Raw genomic sequence first — 8,081 nt, forward strand, 5'->3', positions numbered from 1 at the left:
TATGCTTACATGTTAAACACTAAAAGGTTCAGAAAATAGGCTGAGAACATGTTGAATCTAGAAGGAATGTAATAACGAGGGGAAAAAAGACAATTTGCTGGAGGAACCCAGCAGGTCAGGTAGCATCTGTGGGGAGAAATGTTTCAGGTCAAGGTTTCAAGGTTCCAAGGCCAAGATCAGTTTGATATCACATGTACCAATTAAGTCGTCAAGTTTATTTGTCACATACACGATGTGCAGTGAAATGAAAGTGGCAATGCCTGCGGATTGTGCACAAAAAAGAATTACAGTTACATATAAATAAAGTTAATAAAGTTACTCTGGTGTAGACAAAATTTAGTCTCTGGAGTTATAAAAGTTGACAGTCCTGATGGCCTGTGGGAAGAAACTCCGTCTCATCCTCTCCGTTTTCACAGCGTGACAGCGGAGGCGTTTGTCTGACCGTAGCATCTGGAACAGTCCGTTACTGGGGTGGCAGGGGTCCCTCATGATCTTGCTTGCTCTAGATCTGCACCTCCTGATGTAGGGGGATGAGTGTAGTTCCCATGGTATGTTCTGCCGAACGCACTACTCTCTGCAGGGCCATCCTCTCCTGGGCCAAGCTGTTCCCAAACCAGACTGTAATGTTGCCGGACAGGATGCTCTCTACAGCCCCAGAGTAGAAGCAATGAAGGATCCTCAGAGACACTCTGAATTTCCTCAGCTATCTAAGGTGGTAAAGGCGCTGCTTTGCCTTACCCACCAGTGCGGCAATGTGCGTTGCCCATGTCAGATCCTCTGTGATGCGGACTCCCAAGTATTTAAAACTGCTCATCCTATCCACAGTAGAAATCGCCCTATCTCCAGTGGCGTGTACGTCCTTGGATGTTTAGCCCTTCTAAAGTCCACAATCAGCTCCTTAGTTTCAGTGATATTCAAGAGGAGGCTATTGTCCTGACACCAGAGTGCCAAATCAGCCACGTCTTCCCGGTAGGCCTTTTCATCGTTGTCGGAGATCCGGCCCACCACCACAGTGTCATCAGCAAACTTGATGATGGAGTTTGAGCTGATCCTGGCCCCACAGTCATGTGTGTACATAGAGTACAGTAGGGGGCTAAGGACGCAACCCTGGGGGGATCCTATGTTCAGGGTGAGGGAGCTAGATGTGTGTTCCCCCATCCTGACCACTTGGGCCCTGGCGGTGAGAAAGTCCAGGACCCAGGCATACAGAGGGGTGCTAAGCCCCAGTTCCAGCAGCTTCTCAACCAGTCTGCTGGGAACTATTGTGTTGAACTAAGGTCAATGAACAGCATCCTCACATAGCCCCCCGGCTGTCCAGATGAGAGAGAGCGGTGTGCAGAGAGGGAGACCGTATCATCCGTGGACCTGTTCGGACGGTATGCGAACTGCAGTGGGTCCATGTTGCGAGGAAGGAGGGCACAGATGTGCTTCTTGATTAGCCTCTCGAAGCATTTCATGACAACCGAGGTGAGGGCCACCGGTCGGTAGTCATTTAAACACGCTGGAGAGGCATTCTTTGGCACCGGTACAATGATGGATCTTTTGAAACATGCAGGGACCACGGACTTTGCCAAGGAGAGGTTGAATATTGTGGTGAGCACTGGAGCAAGCTGAGTAGCACAAGACTTTAGCACTCGCCCAGATATACCATCTGGGCCTCCAGCTTTCCTCGTGTTCACACGCGTCAGAGCCCACGTCACCTCATGCTCGGACACCGAGAATGTGTGCACATCCCCGGCGGTGGATCGCCCTCCAGCCTCGCTAGCCAGCGCCCCTTCGGTGCTGTTTTTGGACGGCGAGCTGGGGATGTTACCCATCACAAACCGTGCATAAAAAGAGTTCAGGTCATCAGCTAAGGAGGAGCCGGCACTTCCGGTTGAGGGGGTGCTGGACCTGTAGCTAGTTATAGTCCGTAGCCCCTGCCAAAGGCGCCTGGTGTCCTCCTGCTCCATCTGTGACTCCATCCTGTCCCGGTACCTCCTTTTTGCTTCCTTCACTGCCCTTCGCAGTCGGTAGGACACTACCTTGTAGTCATCCATGTTGCCGGATGCCAGGCCAGAGTTGTAAGCAGCTGTGCGAGCATTCAAGGCCACGCGAATAGACCTGCCCACCCAGGGTTTTTGGTTAGGAAAGATACCGACCCTTACCGTGGGGATGATGGTATCGGCTATTGTGGCGTTGAAGTCCGTAACCGCTTCCGCAAACTCATTGACTTGCTTGGAACATATTCCAGTCGACATCGCCCAGTGCATCCTGCAGCATGGCCTCTGAATGGTCAGACCACCGCTTTACGTCCCTTGTCACTGTCGCTTCCTGTACTATCCGTTGTTTATACACCGGCAGCAGAAAAATGGCAGCGTGGTCAGATTTTCCAAAAGGAGGGAAACGGCCTTGTAGCCTTTCCTGAACGGCGTGTAGCAGTGGTCCAAAGTTCTTTCCCCCTTGGTGACACACGTGATGTGTTGGTAGAAGTTGGGCATGACCTTTTTAAGATTTCCCCTATTGAAATCTCCAGCCACCAGCACAGCCGCATCAGTGTTCTTGTTTTGGTGTTGACACAACACATCGTGTAGGGTCGACAGTACTACGTCGGTGTCCGCATGCGGTGAAATATAGACGGCTGTGATGATCACCGAGCTGAACTCCCGGGGAAGGTAGAATGGTCGGCATGAGATAGTTAGAAGTTCCAGGTCCGCCGAGCAGGAACGATAAAGCGTCTTAATATTTCCAGGATTGCACCAGTTATTATTGGTCAAGAAGCAGACTCCTCCGCCCTTGGATTTCCCGGATTCTTCCGTTCTGTCCGCCCGGAAAACAGTGAAGGACTCGGATGGGCAAATCACCTGGTCCGGCACCAGCGGGGTCAGCCATGTCTCAGTCAGACAAAGGATGTTGCTGTTCCTTATGTCCATCTGGAATCTGATCCTTGCCCTGAGGTCATCCAGCTTGTTCTCCGGGGACTGGACGTTGGCCAGAAGTATGCTGGGCAGAGGTGGACGTAAGGCTTGGGCTCTCAGCCTGTTCCGAATACCCCCTCGCTTACCTCGATGTTTTTTCTGACTTTCCCATGGACCCGTGCTCCCACTTCTGCTGCTGCCGCGGTGCGCTCCTTTGATGATCTCTATCGGCCACGTTGAATCGGTGAGTATACTGTTTAATAGTCCTCCGGTTGCGCTCGAGTTTAATTTTACGAGCGTTTCCCGGTCGTACATTGTTTAATGCTAGTGCTGGTGTGTTAGCACTTAGAGATAATTTTAAAATAATCATACCAGTTTTAAAAAACGCACAGTTCCCGCAGAGCTACATACTAAAAAAAAGCAACAAGGCACACAACTACATAAAAGTCGACGTAAACATCCACAACAGCGGATTTCCCACATTCCTCACTGTGATGGAAGGCAATAAAGTCCATCATCTTTCTCTTTATTATCCCGCAGTCAAGCCGGTCGAACTATCTGCAGTTGGGGCGATCAAAGCTCCGGGTCAAGGCGATCGAAGCCTCTGCTTCAGGGTGGTCGAAGCTCCCGCGTCGGGGCGGTCGAAGCTCCTGCGTTGAGGTGGTTGAAGCCTCCGGGTCGGGGCGGTCGAAGCTCCTGCGTCGGGGTGGTCGAAGCTCCCGCGTCGGGGCGGTCGCAGCTCCCGCATTGGGGCGGTTGAAGCCTCGGCGTCGGGGCGATACAAGCTCCTGTTTGGAGCGATCGAAGCTCCCGCGTCGGGGCGATCGAAGCTCCCGCGTCGGGGCGAACGAAGCTCCCATGTCGGGGTGATTGAAGTTCCCGCATCGGAACGATCGAAGCTCCCAATCCTACTTCCAATTCCTCCGTCTATGCCGCATCAGCACTCAGGATGAGGTTTTCCATAGCAGGGCATCGGAGACATCCTCATTCTTTAGGAAACGGGGGTTCCCCTCTTCCATCATAGATGAGGCAGGGTCTCCACGACATGCCGCAGCTCGGTTCTTGTTCCCCCTCCCCACATTCATTACCAGGATTAAGTCCCGCTTTTCCTCCCCTTCCACCCCATCAGTCGTCGCATTCGGCATATAATCCTCCAACACTTTTGCCACCTCCAACGGGATCCCACTACTGGCCATATCGTCCCATCTCCACCCCTTTCTGCAGAGACCGTTCTCTCCGCAAATCACTAATCAACTCGTCCCTTCCCACCAAAGCCACCCCCTCCCAAGGTACTTTCCCCTGCAACCGCAGGAGATGCAACACCTGTCCTTTACCTTCCCCCTCGACAACATCCAAGGACCCTAATGGTCTTTCCAGGTGAGGCAGAGGTTCACTTGCATCTCCTCCAACCTCATCTACTGTATCCACTGTTCCAGGTGTCAACTCCTGTACATCAGCGAGGCCCAGCGCAGACTCGGCGATCGTTTCACTGAACACCTCCGCTCAGACCGCCTTAACCTACCCGGTCTCACGGTTGCTCAAGCACTTTATCTCCCCCTCCCATTCCAAACTGACCTTTCTGTCCTGGGCCCCCTCTATTGTCAGAGTGAGGCCCAGCGCAAACTGGAGGAACAGCACCTCATATTTCACTTGGGTAGCTGACACCCCAGCGGTATGAACATTGACTTTTCTAATATCAAATAGCCCTTGCTTTCCCTCTTTCTCCGTCCCCTCCACCTTCCCAGTTCTCCGACCAGTCTTCCTGTCTCTGACTACATTGTATCTCTGTACCGCCCACTCCCCTGACATCAGTCGGAAGAAGGGTCTCGACCCGAAACGTCACCCATTCCTTCTCTCCGGAGATAATAGACAATAGGTGCAGGAGTAGGCCATTCAGCCCTTCGATCCAGCACCGCCATTCAATGCGATCATGGCTGATCACTCTCAATCAGTACCCCGTTCCTGCCTTCTCCCCATACCCCCTCACTCCGCTATCCTTAAGAGCTCTATCCAGCTCTCTCTGGAAAGCATCCAATGAACTGGCCTCCACTGCCTTCTGAGGCAGAGAATTCCACACCTTCACCACTCTCTGACTGAAAAAGTTCTTCCTCATCTCCGTTCTAAATGGCCTACCCCTTGATGCTGCCTGTCCCGCTGAGTTACTCCAGCATTTTGTGTCTACCTAATATTATTCTTAAATAAATCAAGGGAAACTCGAGTGCAATAGGTGGAGCAAAGCAAAGGGGAAAATACAGAATGGAGAATATATTTCTCAGCACCATGGTAACGCACGAGTACTGGAGACAAAAGTCAACCCGAGTCTGAGCAACGCCTGACGTCCTCCCAGACTTGGGCCCGTTGCTGCTCTTCCATCCCCGGTAATTCCGCATGTCCCTGGGTTTGGCAGCGCGGGCCATTCGGGCGTTGGTCTGACGGGGTCCGCCCCGCTCTCCATCAGCCACTGCGCCGCGCCCAGCTCTGCCTTGAAGGCCGCCAGCAATGAGAGCGCTATTCCGCAGGCAGGCAGGCCGACCCACAGCTTCGCGGGCGTGCTGCTGTGGCTCACCATCAGTGGCGTCAGCTTACCTTTCCTTCAGTCCGACCGACGACGGTTGCTCCTTGCAGCCCAGCGGGCGGGCTCCCTCCTTGCAGCCGGGCGGGCGGGCTCCCTCCTTGCAGCCGGGCGGGCGGGCTCCCTCCTTGCAGCCGGGCGGGCGGGCTCCCTCCTTGCAGCCGGGCGGGCCGGGGGGCTCCCTCCTTGCAGCCGGGCGGGCCGGGGGGCTCCCTCCTTGCAGCCCGGCAGGCGGGCAGGCTCCCTCCTTGCAGCCCAGCGTGCGGGTGCGCTCCCTCCTTGCAGCCCGGCAGGCGGATGGGCTCCCTCCTTGCAGCCGGGCGGGTGGGCTCCCTCCTTGTAGCCCAGCGCGCGGGCGGGCGGCCTCCCTCCTTGCAGCCCAGCGTGCGGGTGCGCTCCCTCCTTGCAGCCCGGCAGGCGGGTGGGCTCCCTCCTTGCAGCCCAGCGCGCGGGTGGGCTCCCTCCTTGCAGCCCAGCGCGCGGGCGGGCGGGCTCCCTTCTCACCGCCAGCAAACCGCGCTCGCGCGCCGCTCTGGTGCTGGGGGAGCTCGCGCCAGCCCCACGTGGCCGCCTCGTGCCGCAGCCGTTGGCCCGCTCGCGCATGCGCTGTTTGTTCGCTCGCTCACCGACCGTTGGTACCCGCGCGAGTGATGGAGGCACCGCCAACCGCAGGCACAGGTTGCAGTCGACATCCTGCGGCTCCTCTCCCGCCTCCGCTCTCTCAAGTAGGGGCTCCAGCAACCGCCGACGTAATCGAAGTTTCCTTCTGCGCGGCGGGAAGGCAGGATCCCGATCTCCCATCGATGGCGGCAGCGAGCTCCACCCTGCAGCCCCTCAGCACCGAGCCGGGAAGCTATGACATAACTTGGCTTGTGGAGGACTTTATTTTCGTTTGCAAGTCTGTAGGGAAGCAGCCCCCTCCAAAGATACTCGAGTAACAAGATGATTCGCTCCGTTGAAATCGCCTAAACTGAAGTGTAGTACGCAAAGTAAGCAAAACCATTTTAGTAAGCAAAACCAGCCGTTCGCTATGTGGGTCGGCCTGCCCGCGGAATAGTGGGCAGGCCAAAGCGCTCTCATTGCTGGCGGCCTTCAAGGCAGAGCTGGGCGCGGCGCAGTGGCTGCTGGAGAGCGGGGCGGACCCCGTCAGACCAACGCCTGAATGGCCCGCGCTGCCAAACCCAGGGAGATGCGGAATTACCGGGGATGGAAGAGCAGCAACGGTCCCAAGTCAGGGAGGACGTCAGGCGTTGCTCAGACTTGGGTTGACTTTTGCCTCCAGTACTAGTGCAGAACCATGGTGCTGAGAACTATATTCCCCATTCTGTATTTTCCCCTTTGCTTTGCTCCACCTATTGCTCTCGAGTTTCCCTTGATTTATTTATGAATAATATTAGGTTGACACTAAATGCTGGAGTAACTCAGCGGGACAGGCAGCATCTCCGGAGAAAAGGAATGGGTGACGTTTCGGGTCGAGACCCTTCTTCCGACTGATGTCAGGGGAGTGGGCGGTACAGAGATACAATGTAGTCGGAGACAGGAAGACTGGTCGGAGAACTGGGAAGATGGAGGGGACGGAGAAAGAGGGAAAGCAAGGGCTATTTGATATTAGAAAAGTAAATGTTCATACCGCTGGGGTGTCAGCTACCCAAGTGAAATATGAGGTGCTGTTCCACCAGTTTGCGCTGGGCCTCACTCTGACAAATAGGGGCCCCACGCGGTCTGAGCAGAGGTGTTCAGTGAAACGATCACCGAGCCTGTGCTGGGTCTCGCTGATGTACAGGAGTTGACACCTGGAACAGTGGATACAGTAGATGAGGTTGGAGGAGGTGCAAGTGAACCTCTGCCTCACCTGGAAAGACCGTTAGGGTCCTTGGATGTTGTCGAGGGGGAAAGTAAAGGACAGTTGTTGCATCTCCTGCGGTTGCAGGGGAAAGTACCTTGGGAGGGGGTGGCTTTGGTGGGAAGGGACGAGTTGATCAGGGATTTGCGGAGGGAACGGTCTCTGCAGAAAGGGGTGGAGATGGGAAGATATGGCCAGTAGTGGGATCCCGTTGGAGGTGGCAAAAGTGTTGGAGGATTATATGCCGAATGCGACGACTGATGGGGTGGAAGGTGAGGAAAAGCGGGACTTAATCCTGGTAATGAATGTGGGGAGGGGGAACAAGAACGGAGCTGCGGGATATCGAGGCAACCCTGCCTCATCTATGATGGAAGAAGGGAACCCCCATTTCCTAAAGAATGAGGATATCTCCGATGCCCTGGTATGGAAAACCTCATCCTGGGTGCTGATGCGGCATAGACGGAGGAATTGGGAGTAGGGCATAGAGTCTTTACAGGAAGCAGAGTGGGACGAAGTGTATTCTAGATAGCTATGGGAGTCAATGGGTTTGTAATAGATGTCGGTCAGTAGTCTGTCTCCTGTGATGGAGATGGTGAGATCTAGAAACGGTAGGGAGATGTCGGAGATGGTCCAAGTGAATTTGAGTGCAGGATGGAAATTAATCGTGAAGTTGATGAAGTCAGTGAGTTCTGCATGGGTGCAGGAAGTAGCAACGATGCAGTCATCTAATATTATCTGATCTGATGGGATAACATGCAAAAACAACTTC

The 8,081-nt window shown here is 54.7% G+C and overlaps 1 protein-coding gene across 2 annotated transcripts in view; it reads right to left on the bottom strand.

Moving 5' to 3' along the window:
* LOC144598228 (di-N-acetylchitobiase-like) overlaps window positions 1-5,960 on the bottom strand; it is a 37,355-nt gene extending 31,395 nt beyond the window's left edge. The window contains exon 1 of one of the 2 annotated variants that reach the window (XM_078408115.1): window positions 5,484-5,960. The gene's annotated coding sequence lies outside the window, so the exon portion shown is untranslated. The remainder of the gene's footprint in view (window positions 1-5,483) is intronic. The other variant, XM_078408116.1, reaches the window with a different exon arrangement.
* Between the last annotated feature and the right edge of the window lie 2,121 nt (window positions 5,961-8,081).

This window comes from Rhinoraja longicauda, chromosome 11, assembly GCF_053455715.1.
Source record: "Rhinoraja longicauda isolate Sanriku21f chromosome 11, sRhiLon1.1, whole genome shotgun sequence".
In the NCBI taxonomy this organism is placed as follows: domain Eukaryota; kingdom Metazoa; phylum Chordata; class Chondrichthyes; order Rajiformes; family Arhynchobatidae; genus Rhinoraja; species Rhinoraja longicauda.